Genomic DNA, 16,009 nt, shown 5'->3' with positions numbered 1-16,009 from the left:
AGATCCCGCTTTACAGACGTGGGCGAGCAGGGTTATCAGGGCAACGCTGCCTTCCAGGGCGGCCTCCTGCCCTCCCCCGCCTGGAGCCTCTGCTGATCTCACCATCATTACCTCCCGTCTCCCTCTGATGACATCACCCAGACACATTAAAAGGGCCCAGAGGCGTGTCGTTTATGTCATATTACAGCCGTGCCATCCATCTCGCCTCCAGCTCTCACAGCACCACCCCCCCTCCCCCCACCCTGCAAACACCAGTCTGCAGCCGCGGGCGGGCCATACAGAACCTTGTACCTTGGCCCCTTCCTCGTCTGCCTGGGGCCATGTTGTGTCCGACTTGAGCAGCGTTAAAATCTACCTGGTTGGACAGAGGTGCCCCCCTCCAGGACACCGCGCAAATGTGATGGAGAAAGGCATGGGAGTGGAACTGAGGAGGAGGAGGAGGAGGAGGAGGAGGAGGAGGAGGAGGAGGAGGAGGATGTGATGGCGTCTTGCGGCTCGCTGGTCTGGAATCGGCCAGACAATCAATTCCAGCACTCAGTGACGGACTGTCAGCTTCACCATCAACAACAATAAACATCACGCGCCGCTTTAAGAGGCCCAGTGGTGACACCAGACAAACATACTATCATTACCGTGAAAGTCACACGGATAACACCGCTGTGGCCCAGGCTATACGCACCGTGAACTAAATTCATTTCAGGCCGGCAAACTTCAATTCACAGAAAGAGGTCTCCTGACATTAAGGGTGGAACATTGAGTTTCCATGGAAACCCCCACACCCGGGCGGGCCCATCCGGCGTCCTTTCTCCTGAGGACGCGGAGGACTCCTTGATCGCCCTTCAGACGGTGGGGGGGGGGGGGGGGGGCGACTTTCCCCGCCTTTGTGCGGCCCGAGACGGACTCAACTCTGGAGGTTTGCATTTGTTCCTCTCCCTGGCCTCTAATGGGTCTGAGCAGCGAGGCAGAGGCCAGGTCCTGGAGGAGATAATAGAGAGATCCGCTGGCACCTGGAGGAGGATAAGCTCCTAGCTGCTGGCTCATCCGAGGCTGCTCAGAGGGGCCTCTAATTGGGGCTCAAATTAAGTTTAGCTCCTTCGACCCTGCAGTATCAGGGGTGCACCAAGGCCAGGATTATGAAGACTAATAATTAAGAGAATCACCTCCTGTGTGTGGCGTTCCATGGTTACATGAACGCTTTCATAATTTAATTGTGGTTTCTTTTGGTCTTCTCTGTGTGCTATAATTGTGAAGCATGAAATGAAAAGTGATTCTTTTTGGGACTTTAATAATGTTATAAGATTAATATGGGGCAGGAATAGCAAGTGTAGAGGTTAGGTTTGAATGGAATGCAGACCTTCCTCTGAGTGAAAGGCCTAACCCCCTACCTCCTCCTGAATGACGTGCCTCTTAATTCACTTCAAGACCCTCCGAATAAAAAGTGTCCAATAAATAACTCAGGTTTTCCTTAACAGGAAATAGGAATTGAGGTTTAGCGCCAGGTATGGTTAAATCAATTCCCCTGTCACTCACCAACCTCTGCACTCATCAAACTAAAAGAAAGAAAAAACGGAATAGCCGAAGACAATCCTCTCATCCTCAGCAGGCCCAACTTACTGTACAACCCCCCTGGCTTATATCCACTGATTCCTGCTCCCTGTGTTCAGCGTTCTCCTGACAGCCCCTCATCCTCTGGATGTTCAGGTTAAGAGCCTTTGTGGGAAGACTTCACACATACTCCCACAGAACAACAGCAGCCACAGAAGAACAACGCGTCATCAGAAGATCAAAGCTGCCACGGCCGCGTTCCCGCCTCATTCTAGGTGCTGCTTCTCCTTCTTCTTCATCACGTCCATGGTGAAACCCAGAGCAGCACAAAGGGAATGAGACAGAGCGCAGGGAGACGGGGCACGTCCACCCCAAGCAGAGAGAGCGGCGGACAGCATGGAAGAGTGAACCAGTCTTTCATCTCTCAGGGAAGAAAGGTAAAGGCTGAGAGAGGGAAATCACCTGATTGAACAATACCTTTCTGATTAGTCCCTCTCCAGTCAACCCTCAAATAAGTCCAAGCACTCAATAATGATAATAATAATACTAATAATACTAATAATAATAAGGGGCTGGCCGGAGCCACCAAATAACTCATCCATAAAGGGGGGTGGGAGATAGCAGGGCGAGCGCGCCGCTGGTGTCATTAAGCGTGAGTGTGTGATAAATGCACCCTGCTTGTCGGATTTGAGATTCTCATTAGTCGGTGTTCAGGAGGGGACCGGGGCCCATTACTCTTATGGCTCGTAATATGACATGAGGCCAAGTGTGTCTGTTTACAAGAGGGAGAGAGTAAGCTAAGGAGAGAGATGCAGAAGAGATCATGGTGTACGTGTGTGTGTGTGGGGGAGAGAGAGAGAGAGAGAGAGAGAGAGAGAGACACCTTTAAATTATATGTTGTATACTCATTCATGTCATAAGTCATATTTTCCTGGTTAAATTCTTGGTCCAACTCGTGGATTCATAGCTTATGTACACACTCCCGCGTCCCATCCCTAGACAGCCTGTCAGAGTTACCCCCAGTGTATAGTGCTGCAGACGGTCTGGGCAGGACAGTCTGCTCCAATCAATACCCATCATGCCTTGCTGCAAGCCTCCACACCCACAGCCACCTGTCTTTACCAACCACTATATCCGCCACATCTGAGTGAGACACACACACACACACACACACACACACACACAAACACACACACACACACACACACACACACACACACACACACACACACACACAAACACGCGCAGACACACACCGGATGGACACACACACAAACACATGACCAAACACAAACACACACACACACACACACGCAAACACGCGCAGACACACACCGGATGGACACACACACAAACACATGACCAAACACAAACACACACACAGATACCCAAACTGCAAGAAGTCTCATTCTGGCCCAATCTGACACTTTAATTAATGTCATGTTGATGACGTTTTTCAAACTGCCCCCCGGCCCCCACATCCCCTTATCACACACACACACACACACACACACACACACACACACACACACACACACACACACACACACACACACACACACACACACACACACACACACACACACACACACACACGACACCTATTAATAAATCCTCCCTTGCGCCGTCTCTTTGACCTTGGTTCCGACTCTCTCAGTGCTTGGTTCTCATTACGACTGGTCAGGGTCGGAGAAGTGTTTTTTTAACGTAGTTCAATAATACTATTCCGGGGAAATGTGTGGGGTGTGTGTCTCTGTGTGTGAGTTTGTGTGTGTGTGGGGGTGAAGTTTCAGAGACAACAGAAGTCGTCTCAGTACGATTCGAAGTACCCTTTAAAAGTTTGATTTAAGCTGGCAACATTCATGGTTCCTGGTTCTATAGAAATACAGATGTAAATCATGTAGCAATTGTTCTATTGTCTGTCATTTGGCAACTGTTGTAACAAGGAGGATAAACATGATAATATAGTGTCCAAATGCATGTATTGAGCTTCAACGACTCCAATTGTGAAACCATTTTGAATAACTCACAACGCCACAACTACAAAGCCAAACAAATACTTCTCCAGAAGCTCTGGTGCAGGACATGATTGACAAAATGCTGTGACTTATGAATGTGAGAAAAAGTATGATCACACCATAATGACATTTGAAAATCTAATAACACACCCAGCCTTTTTTTCGAATCATTCCTTTTTGAGGTACATTTTCACACTTTCACTTTGATGGACTTGTTTTCTAACGCACCGTGACATCTCAACATGAGCATTAAATGATTACAAACCCTCAGGTGGGTTGTTGTTCAGTACAGCCATCCTCTAAATCCATGATACACACACACACACACACACACACACACACACACACACACACACACACACACACACATACACATACTTCAAGTATCCCGTCATGGCTGCTTTCAATTCAACAGTCCATGGTAAAACGAAGCAGATTATCGTCCGCTTAAGAGGAGCCAAGAAGAAGCACTAAATTGTGGGAGGACGAACAGTTGCTCCTCATCATTTGTGTTTGCTTACATGGCTGTTTGACACGGCAGCCTAGCATGAACTCCTGACCTGTAAACACCGTCCCCAGCCAACGAGTACAAACTCAAGATGAACGTTTTTTTCGTGATTTGCTTCCCCCCCCCCCATCTCCGATTTCGAAAATGTGCATGCGTTGACACTTAAATCCAAATCAAAACACACTTATTTTCCTAAAGGATTTACCAAAATAGCGATATTTACTCCCTGGGCAAGAAATGTGGGTAAAGTTAAACAAAAAATCTAACTTGGGAAAGCATTGTCAAAGCTATAAATCTGTGGATGTGTTAAGGCCGGGAGATGGTGAGGATTAAACCAAGCTGGCTGGCTGGCGTCTTGAATATGCCCCTGGTAAGATCAACTCTGTAAGAGATATTCTGGTTCAGTATGGCCATGCAGGTGAGTTTGAATCCTGTGTGTTTTCCTATGGACTATGTGAATCAGGTGGGGGCCTAACTAGGCCATTTCCACAAGTGGATCGAAGCCGCAAAAGAGTTGAGAGCATGAGAATAGATACAGGGAGATAAGTTAATTATATAACAGAGCTATTCTGGTCAAGTCATTATCCACAGAATATCCATTGGCCAGCTTCCTCACTGTTCGACCACAGTATTCTGCGTCACATCTCCCCTGTTTGAATTAGCTTGCAGGAAGGTCGCCATGTCATCTATTACAGTAAGTAAACATCCTCCCCTCTTGCTGTGTGGAGCGGTTGCAGGCACACAGTTTAATTTGAATATGAACTGAGGACCAGTTCACAAATTACACTGCATGCCTGGAACAGCTTTTTTAGTTACTGAGGGAGACACAAAATGTGTTGTTGAAGTTGTTCTGTTGAGGATGGTGCTGGATAGTGTTTTGGCAAAGTGTTCACGCTAGGGCTCCCTTGAGCAAGATGCCCTAACCTCTACTCCTGTATGACATGCGTCTGAAATTCGAATCAGTTGGGATAAGAGCGTCTGCTTAATGAACCACAAACTCCAAGCTTCAAACGCAAGAGGCTGGTTTGGCATGCAACAGAATGTTAAGGCTAAAATAACAGATCTGTTTTATTTAGTAATCATAGCATGAAGAACAATCTAAGTAAAACAAGAAACTAATCCTGTCAAGACGTCTTGAGACAAATTCAAGCTCAGCATACAATCCCAGCGAGGAGAAAACCAATTAAAAAATTCTGGCAGCATTGGATTGTTCAGTTACTGCTTTGCCTTTTATCATACACAAAATATCCCAAAATGGCAACATTTTGGAAAGAGTGGTTTGTCCATGGAGATCTTCCTTAATCTTCTCCAAATTCATTTGAGATGCTTTTTGGTGATCCCCTACCACAGATGTCCTTTCCTTGTGTGGTTAAGCTCAGCCATATGCTCCTGCCACCACAGTGACACAGAGATTCTTTAATCATCGCTCTCGATGACTGAGCGTATTTCTAGCCTTTAAGCCCCGAGGACTGGAGCTTCGCCTGAGCTGAACTGGCCCCCCACTATCTCAGCCATTTAGTTGCAGTCCTACCCCTGAGAATGGCTCAACTGTACTGCTGTCTTCGAGAAGATAAATAGAAATATTAAAAAATAAAGTTCACTTCATAACTGTGGGACTTCCTAATCCCGACTTTTTTCCTTTAAAAGCTGGCCGGCCACTGATAGTGTCTACAAGATTATTCCCCTATCTTGTCTGCCATTGTTCGGGACAGAGAACTGCAGTCTGCTGTCATGGCGATGGCAGCAGTCCCAACTACCTGGCGTAACCACAGAGATATACGAGTACAATGAGGAGAGGGGACACGATCCCTGGCTCCGGCCTGAAGTCTGTGGCTGGGGCCACCATGGAAACCAGGGCCAACACTCGCCACTTCTTTCACATTAAAGCCCAGAACTAATTAGGGCTGGGAGGAAGGGCCAGAAAGTCACCCAATTATGTCGTAAAAAAACCCCAGATTTTACTTTAGCCGGCGCATGAGGGTGGAAAAATGTCAAGATGACAAGATGTAAGGCAAAGTAAAAAGATCTTTTACGTTTCTATTAAATCTTCAGCAACCATTTTGGACACAGGCCAACTGTCAAAGAAGATCAATTTCATTTTGATCTCAGGAGTTATCTTAAAGGGGGACAGAACTTTAAAGAAACTTTGTGATTGTTCAATTAATTTGAGTTTCCCCCCTGCCAACCCCCCCCCAAGTAAACATTAATCAGTCATGTTGGAAATGAGCATAACCAGCGTGCGAACAGCAGACGAAGATCGCATACTCCGTAACCTTATCCACTTGTATCAGGAAAACCATCCCTTGACCCTCCACTCATTTGAATTGCATTTCTAAACAGTGTGAGGGCCGCTGGAGGGCTGCTTGACATTCACCTCCACGACATCGTCATAGGAATTTAAATCCATTATTCAACAGGGAGAGCCTTCAAAATACATCTAATGATTTCTTTAAAGTCCCTCAGAGGGCCGGAGAACTAGAGTGGAGCGAACGTCCCCCCCCCAGAGACCCCCGACCTCCACATAGTGGCCTGTGGATGGAGGTATGGTCAGGCTGAAGAGGTGACTCTGACTATGGAGGTCAAGGGTCAATTGTGAGGTTGAATACAAGTCATCCTATGCTCTCAGTTTGACGTGGGCAGAGTATGCTCTCAGTTTGACGTAAACAAAGCATGGACATGAGCATTCAGCGGTGTGCAAGTCATCTGACATAATCTAGTACATTCCTTGCCTGTGTTTGCACTGTTCAGAAAGCATGACACAGCGTTATGCTGCCGCTGCTGCTTGTTGACAACTTAGAGACAATGTCCTGGTCTGTTATCGTTGATCTATAGGTTCTCATTTTGTATCAATGGCCAGCAGTCTTGCACATGTTGTAGCAAATTATTACATTTACGGTCGTATCCAAACTCAAGCAATAGCTAGGCAATGTTTAAATAAAATAAAAAATTGTGTGTCTAAAGCTTTACATTTCATATTATCATATGTTATCATATTATTGCAAATGTTATTGATCTGATCTTGTTAATATTAACTAATATGCTGGTATTGTTGCCCATTCACTTGACTTAGGAATAAATGCAGAAGCATGAGTGATGTTGTCATTAGGTTGGCAGAGGTGTTGACTGTTCAGTGTCAAAATGGATCTCTTCGAACATTAAACATTTGAGCTGTCTCTAGCATCTGTAATGAGATTCCTATCACAATATAAATTATATATTGATTAGATAATGCCCATAAGGATGTACTGTAGGTAATAACCATTGTGTCTGTTCGGGGCTGGAGAACTCTGGACCCCAATATCCTGGGGTTCTGACCACATTTTATCCAAACACAGCGTATTTATCCAGTGGTGCCTCAACCTCCCATGTAAGAACAACCGTGTTGATCCTCAGAAATACCCCTAAAATACTCGGACTCCAGACGGACTTGGGAGATAAACACTCTTTCATGATCTGAGTTATTAAACCTGCCAACACCAATGACGTGAAAAGCAGCACAAACACTTCCCAGATCAATGAATATCCTCGTAAATCTTCCTTTCTTGTATAAGAAGATGTACCAAAAAAAAAAAAAAAGGAGAAGTTGTGGGGTTCAACTGAAACTACCTCTGAAATTATTTATAAAAACAAACACAAACTTCTCCAGTTATCCGATTACCAGAGACGGGTCAGAGTGAGTGCCAGAACTTTCTCGAAGGATCGGATCAACATGAACAGTCGAGGTGTGTGTGTGTGGGTGTGTGTGTGTATGTGTGTGTTTGTGTGTGTATGTGTTAGTGTGTGTGTGTATTCACCGATCGATCAGCCGCTTAGCGCCGAGATGTGCTAGTGGAATATTAAGGCAGCGTGGGAATGTTATCCGGTCACGTTCCAGGTGAGCCCAGCTAAAGCCGGCAATTATCTCCCCCGGCCGCCCAGCGAGAGCACAACGCCACTTTTTCTTAAGCCGGCGAAGAAATCCTTTCAATTAACGCACAACACCGATTTATTGTTTATTCTGCCGTTATAGGTCTAACTGTTTGCATGCAGCATTACTGTTTGCTTCCAGCATGCAGGTTGAAGGACGGCCTGTCAATGACAAAAATCAGAACAAACAAGTCCTCCCCGAGACGTCCGAACATCACATAATGGATCCTCAGAACAAAGGAGAGACTGCCTGAAGCCCTGACCAGATCTAGGTTAGGTATTTTATGCTTTACTTCACTGCAACACTTCAGAAAAATCTAAAAAAATCCTTGTGCCAACATAAACAGCTCTAAAACACACACACACACACACACACACACACACACACACACACACACACAACCAATTACATTGACTTCCGCAGAGCAGAGTTGAGTGAGAAACACTCAAGCCCTGAGAGAAGACGATTTCACAAGAAGTCAGGTTAGAGTGAAATCCATCACATGCAGACACACACTCCCTCCCCGACACACACACACAAATATTCTTTCTGGGTTCCTCCACAGACCCCCTGGGGGGCGGATCTACATGGAGCATGAGCCAGCTCTGTAAATAGACCACCCTCGTCCCTGACATGCATCTTGCATGCTGACTGCATCCGGCGCCCCTGCGCCGCTGCGCGTCTTATTGTGCCGGCTACAGCGGATTGCTAACTCCCATGGGCGCGCCATTAGTCTGAGATCCATCTCCCTGACACAGTCCCCCTCGCGCCTCCTCCCCCCGCTCTCCTCCCCATCGGCAGGAGCGGAGAGGGGGGGCCGTGACGGTTAGCGTGAGCATCGGCACGGCGCATCATCATCACTAATGATAGAGAGAGAGAGAGAGAGAGAGAGAGAGAGAGAGAGAGAGAGAGAGACACCGAGACAGAGAGAAGTGGAGAGACAGCGAGGCAGAGAGAGGGAGGGAGGGAGAGACAGAGAGAGAGAGAGAGAGAGAGAGAGAGAGACAGCGAGACAGAGAGAAGTGGAGAGACAGCGAGGCAGAGAGAGGGAGGGAGGGAGAGACAGAGAGAGAGAGAGAGAGAGAGAGAGAGAGAGAGAGGGAGAGCTACGCGTTTCCAAAGATGTGTGCAAGTGTGTCATAAGTAGAACAGAAGTGCGCCAGCCTGTGTGTACGTACGCGAGCGAAAGTATGCGAGCGAAAGTATGCGAGCGAAAGGAGGCGAGCGAAAGTATGCGCGTGCGTGCGAGCATGCGTGCGTGCGCGGCATCCATGATGAACAGCCTCTCGACCGAGCGGCGGGAGAGCCTGCGTGTTGAGATGAGATCAATTCATGTCAATGTCTCCGATGCCATGACCACTGCCATGACAACGGCTCCCCTCTCTCCGCCACCACCTGGCATGCCTCGCCGCCAATTTGTCTCCTCGATTCTCCCCCTCGCTTGACGCCGAGGGAGCCCAACGGCGAGGAAGAAGGACCGGGGCGAGAGGAGGGCTGAAGGCGTAACCATGGCAACGGCAGAGCCAGCCCTCGGGTCACGTGGAGTTCAGCCCAGGTCAAAAAGACGACAGCGGCAACACAAGCGGTCTCCCGCTTGACACTGGTTTGGATCGGAAGCCTTCGTCCCAGAAATAGTCACTGGTTGTCGTCGCTACGGTGTGGGTGCACATGCATGTGTGTGTGTGAGTGGGAAGGGAAGAAAAGCGAGCTAATTGGTAAATGACAAAACATAATTAAAATACGGTACCATACAAATTATCATGTCGAATAAGAGAGACATGATCAATAGAAACATTGCAGCATTTGGACGTTTGTCTAAATACAAATTAAGCGAAATGTCAAGCCACGCTTGAAATGTTAAGTAGATATATGCCACGGAACTCACTGGTGAACGATTTTTCTCAATGTACTCGTCTGCCAATGGTAGATTTCAAAATAAGAGCCTCCTTTGGATTTCTGTGTCATCTGCAATACAAACAAATGATCCAAGAGGCCAGTGGGACTTGGACAGGCTCTAACTGACATTATCAAACAATTCTTCCGTAATGGATCCAATTGACAGCAGAAGCCACTTACTGTCAAAAAAGTGAGATGATAAAAAGACAAAAGGCCTCTCTTTTCCTCTCACTCAATAGTTCTTGCATGACAACGCCATAGTTCATCTGAAGGCTTCTGATCGCATTTCACGCCCGAGCCTGATCCACCCCCCTGCCCCCCCCCACACACACACACACACACACACATACACACACACACACACACACACACACACACAGACAAACCAATGCTCAGTCCCATTTCCCTCTTCCAGAAACATCTTTGTGTTATCAATGACACCCCGAAAAAAACTGCTGTCACCATCGGGGTGGAAGCCAACTGACTAGGACCTTATCCAACACAGCATCCAGCCAGACCCCCCCCACCCCCCAACACACACATGGGGGGCCCATACATCCAGTTCAACACGGGGCTCCGCGGGCATTGTTCCCCATCTCTGTGGCTGAAAGGCGTTGCAAGCGACCGGCCTTGTGTTCACTTTGACTGATGGCACAATGGCCCACAATGGTTCCATGACACAGATACAGGGAGGCCAGCCAAACACGGCTCTCTGGCACAAAGCTGGGGGTCTGAAAGGGAGCCCGGCTATAGAGGTGGTCTAACTAGAAGTTCTCCCAACTACCCAAAAAGAGAAATGGACAGGGAAGAGAGAGAGGGAGCAAGGGAGAGAGAGAGAAAGAGAGAAAGAGACAGAGAGAGAGAGAGGCCATCCAGGGACAAACGTCATGGTAGGCCTGCCAGGTGAAAACAACAACTCAACTTTGTCACACGACGCCTTCAAAGTGTTTGTCCATACGCGTTAGCAATGGCTCCCCTGATTGAAAGCCGAGAAGACCCTTTTGGGCCACATGGAATAGGAGCCCTCTCGAAATCATAGCAAACCGAAGCTTATACAATCATCTGGGGGTATTATAGCGAAAGGCCATTTTAGAAAAGGAGCGCGCACGCACACACACACGCACCGAACACACACGCATGCCCGTCCTCTCTTCGTGATTATCCATTACCATGGCTAATTTGAGCTCTGCAGGGTGTGAACTTGAAATTACAGCGTGGCGATATAATGTGAGTCTGTACTCTCTCGATTCAACTCAATGACCCGAGGAGAGAGGTGAGGAGCTGCTGTACAAGGGGAGAACGAACACTGGAACAGACGCTACGCTCCATTGCTGGGGAGGATGAACGGCTCAGAGAGGAAAGATCCCGAAATGATGAACATGTGTACAATAACTGGCCAATAACGTGTTTACCTAAAACGGGAGAGGGTGGCCAAGAGAAAAGGAACTCCAATCCACTGCAACAATTTTCTACCCTGAAGAAGTGCAATCAGTGTGAGTGTGCGGTGGACACGGCGGTGACCACGGACAAAACAAAGTGAAACCGTTCAGGCATACTGGATCCCCTGGTCGTATTGATCCCAGAATAAAGTATCCCTCAGGGATATCAAAGCGCAGGATTAGGAACCCCCCTGCGGCCCATGTTGAGCAGACATCAAGGGATACTTTTTCAGTGAGAGAAATAAAAGGTTAGAGAACGGAACTCACTCGGTTGTGATAGACGGCTGCAACGTCCAATGACGTTGTCTGGTCCGAAGCTCCTCCCCACAAACGTCCACTTAGATGGCCTCAAAAGGGGTGAACCGGCAAAGGGTGGAGGAGGGGCGGGGGGGGTTAAGATGGGGGGCTGTTAAGGTGAAATACCTCCACCTCTTCAACGGTTTTCCTTCGCCACGGTCAGCAGTCTTCCTGTGAGAGAGAAAAAACACACACAAAACAGAACCGTGAGCTCTCTGGTTGTACTAAATTCTGTCCTGTCAACGTAGCGAACAGGGGCTGGGGGTGCGATCCCAACATGGCCGCCGCCCCTCAACTGGAGGCGGGGGGAGGGGAAATGGAGAGGAGCGTGGCGGCTGTGTGGTGTCCGTGTTGCGGGTAATCTCCTCAGTGTCCTCGCCTGTCATAACACAGCCGTCAGCACCAGCGGAGACGCTCTAAACATCTGTAAACACAGCCAGATGTTCGGGTGCCCAGCCCCGGGGGGAGTTGAGATGAAGCCAGGGGGAGCGCTGATGTTGACAGACATGAAAACTGGAAAAAATACTTTGGAAATCATTCCTTTGGCAATACTCTGGGTTGTGGTTTGATCAATAAAAGAAATGAGTTTAAAAGAGAACTCGACATCAAGACACAGTGATGCATTGGAACGTTTGTCTTTGTATGTGTGTGTGTGTGTGTTTCTGTGTGTGTGTGTGTGTTTGCTCCTCCCATCATGTGCTGCTTCTAGAGATGAGTGAAGGTTCGGCTGTGTTAAGACGGATGGTCCAGACCCCGCCGTCTAGCGGCGCCTTCAAAACGGGTGTCAGCAGTTTCCGTAGCCGGAGTAGAATCATGTGCCCATGCTTATTTTTAAATACAGTGTCCATTGTCCTGCATTATGCTTTCAGAACCGCTTCTCAAGGTCAGAGCGCCCCCATCCCAGACTGTCATCTGCTATTCAAACGCTTTCCGAGAACGATATTGTTGTGGGTTGTTGTTGATGATTCACCTGGAGCCTCTCATTGGTTGCCTGAGCAGGATCCACTATGGGTATCGGCTGGTTGGGGGTGATGCTGTGTGGTGTTAAAATGCCACATATAACCAACAACACCATCAATATGGCTCAAAACAGCTTCCTCAAAGGAAAGGAAAAAAAAATGTTTGTGAGCTGATGAGACTACAAGATGAATGAACTTCAAGACAATCCATTCCTGCAAGGTCAGCGAACAGCAACCAATCTCACCCCCCCCCCCCCCCCCCCTACTGACTCACATACACACTCCCCCACCTCACCCCCTACCCACCCTCCCCCAGTTTTGTCTTTAATGACTGGTGGTGACTAATAGCAGATGGGAAATTGATTTTTTTCTTTCTGCTGCCACACACCCACACCCACTGCTAACAGACACACTTCTGTTGCATAGACACACACACACACACACACACACACATAGACACACTCAGCGTGCTAAAAGGAGGCCGTTACCAGAGTGGGTTCTCAGACCACAGTGAGAGATTCCTCTTATTCGTGTACGAAACCATTTCCTGCTTACAGGAGTCCTCATTACTGAGTCACACACACAACCAGACCAACGCAATTTGGACCCCTCCCCCTTCCTCCCGCCACTACCCCTCTGGGTTCTACAAGCCCTGCTTAACGTCAGCTTACGTCAGCTTCCTGGAAGCTCTGCCTAACCCCTGGCTCAGCCGCCCCAAACCGCCCAGCCACCCCTGCCTCCTCGCCTGTTTACTGGCCCGGAGCGAGCCGCTCAGGCAGGGGGTCGACTAATCGTTGACTCACCCCCTGCACGGTGGAGGTCCTTTCCTTTTACGGCAACCTCGTCTCCAACAAGGGGCCGGTCCCTTCTCGCTACGCATCGCAACCAAAGATACCATGCATTCGACTGCACTGACAAGCTAGTACACCGCACTGTCGTATCACAACACCACATCTCATTAGCAGAGGTAGAACTTAGAAGAAAACAACAACTTTGGGACACGCAAGGCTGGCTCGTACCGTACGTATCTATCTAAGGGTGAAGTGACCACAGAGGCCCCCCGAAGGCCCCGTCCCTAAACCCCAAACAACAACAGCTGAGTCTGGCCGGCGTCCCGTGTCCTCCGCAGTAAAAACAACATCACGTCCTGCGACAGATGAGTAACCAGATTAGGCGGCCGCTGGCCAGCAGTTTGGCCCCGTTCGCTACGCGCAGATCCAGTAAACCAACGGAGGCACAATGCCTCCGTGTGTACCGGGGACGCCAGGGCCGGTAGCAGGGAGCAGGGAAGTCCCCTTTCCTCCTCCTATTTTGCTCAGTTATCTTGCACGTTTAGTTGGTTGTTTCAAAGCTGGAGCTAAAGATATCGATTTGGGTTTGTGTTGTGACCCGGTGCGCTAGGTGTGAGCAGTCGGCGGTACCCAGCAGCTAGGGACTATTAGTTCAGCCGCTCGCATGACGCCGGGGGGAAATGAAGGATAATGCCCACTCTGATTGTTTCGTCGCCACACAAAGCTATTGTGCTGCTGCTGCGCCGGGTTTAAGTGGTGTCCTATAATTTCTAATCTCATTTGCTGCGAATGTTCCCGCAGAGAGACCTATACTCCCCCCCTCCCCCCCCAATCCCACCCACCACCTCATCCTGCCGTAATACTTTGGTGCTGAGCCTCATTAACCAAATGAGCTTTCTGGAGCACAACATTCCCATTAACGCAGCGCACCATCCCTCAAATTCCTCAAACAACCCCTCCCCGCCCCCCCAATGGTTTCCCTCCTCAACCTCACACATCCAAATCTAAATGTTCTGTTTATCTGTTGGATATTCACCGCCGAGTGTGAGATTCCTGAGTTTTATTCAAACATTCCCTCTTCGCTTCTTGCCGCCTAGCAGACTTCAAGACTCTAAGGCTAGATCCTTTAAACTACTCCTCCTCCTGCTCCTCCTCTTACTCTCCCCTCTCCCCATGTACGCCTTACTACCCCTCCTCCTCCTCCTCCTCCCCCCCTCTCCCCATGCACGCTTTACTACTGCTTCTCCTCCTCCTCGGCTGCCCTCCCAAGTCTCTCCCCATGTTTCCTTTACTAGATATTTCCCAGAAGGCCTTGCAGTAGTGCTCGCTGGGTTGTGATCAATGGCCCCCCTCTCTGCCCACAGCCAACCCGAGGGGAGGGGGTGATGAGGGTGGGGGTTTGGGTTGGGGGGTCTAGGAGTGGAGGTATTAATAATGCAGGGGGCCATGCCTGTCATATTCTCTCCATTAGCTCTGGGGAGGGAGCAGCCCCATTGGCTGATTGATTCCTAATTAGATTAATTGCAGCCTTTAAAAAAAAAATGAACAAAACGGAGAAGAGAAGGAGAATGTAATGGACTTGAGGGGCGGGTAAGGGAGAGGGGGAGAAGTGCACTTGAAGAGGAGCCTCACAGTCTAAGACTCGGTCATTACCAACCGGCGTTACTGGAGCGTTTTCACTCAACACCACGGGTCAGGGCATACAAGGTTAATACAGTGAGCCGCTGACCTGCGCATCCGATTGGCTAATGCAGGGAAATCGGTTGGATACGGCTTCTGGAATCGTCTGTTGGGGTCTAGTCTGTGTCGTCCGCACACCGGTCTCCCGAGGAGGATAACTCAAACACACACACACACACACACACACTCACTATGACCACACACCTGACTCCACCATCTGGGAGAGGGAGAGGGAGGGAGAGGGAGGACTCACGGCGAGGTTGATTGGTGGTTTTCATTCGACGCTCAGTCTCCCCTTCTGTCCCGTCTCAGTGAGGGATGCAGTTTTTGGCTGACCGAGTGGAGACCACCACGGCCCACGGTGACGGGTGTTCAGGCTCTGCTCTACAGCGTCTTCCCACCAAAAGATAAAACCAATAAAGCAGGCCGAAGCTGGAGCTTCCCCAGATACGAAGAAGTGGGTGGGGGTCTGAGATACGATATGAAGATCTGTGTTCCTCGATATTTACATCCAAAATGAAAATTTGCCAGGAGGAGAAGAAGGCTCTCTGTGCTACCTGAGGCTGCCCGACCTTTAAATGTGAGGCTCTTCACGCCGGTGGCGGCGACGCCAGCGGGCCCGTCCCGTGACAGCCCGGTAACGAGACGCGCAGTGGAAGTTTGAAATGTTGCGGTGCATCGTTGATAACGGCAACTCCTCAGGGGAGGGGAGGTGTGTGTGTGTGTGTGTGCGTGAACGGGTGTATGTTTGTAGGTGTGTATGTGTCTGTGTGTGCAAGTGTGTACATTTGTGTGTGTGTGTGTTTGCGTACATGTGTGTGTGTGTGTGTGTGTGTGTGTGTGTGTGTGTGTGTGTGTGTGTGTGTATGTTTGTGTGTACTTGTGTGTGTGTGTGTGTGCGCGCATGTGTATACATTTGTGTTTGTGTGTGTACGTGTGTACTTGTGTGCGTGTGTACGTTTGTGTGTG

General features: G+C 49.0%; 1 protein-coding gene across 2 annotated transcripts in view; it reads right to left on the bottom strand.

The window, feature by feature from the left end:
• Window positions 1-16,009, bottom strand: part of sema6cb (semaphorin 6Cb) — a 120,338-nt gene that overhangs the window by 59,791 nt on the left and 44,538 nt on the right. For both annotated transcript variants that reach the window (XM_079758328.1, XM_079758329.1), the window contains exon 3: window positions 11,581-11,781. The gene's annotated coding sequence lies outside the window, so the exon portion shown is untranslated. The remainder of the gene's footprint in view (window positions 1-11,580; window positions 11,782-16,009) is intronic.

Source organism: Pollachius pollachius, assembly GCF_949987615.1.
Source record: "Pollachius pollachius genome assembly, chromosome: 1".
NCBI classification, from domain to species: Eukaryota; Metazoa; Chordata; class Actinopteri; order Gadiformes; family Gadidae; genus Pollachius; species Pollachius pollachius.
The sequence above is the reverse complement of the archived record's forward strand: the minus strand, read 5'-3'. Positions and strand labels throughout refer to the sequence as shown.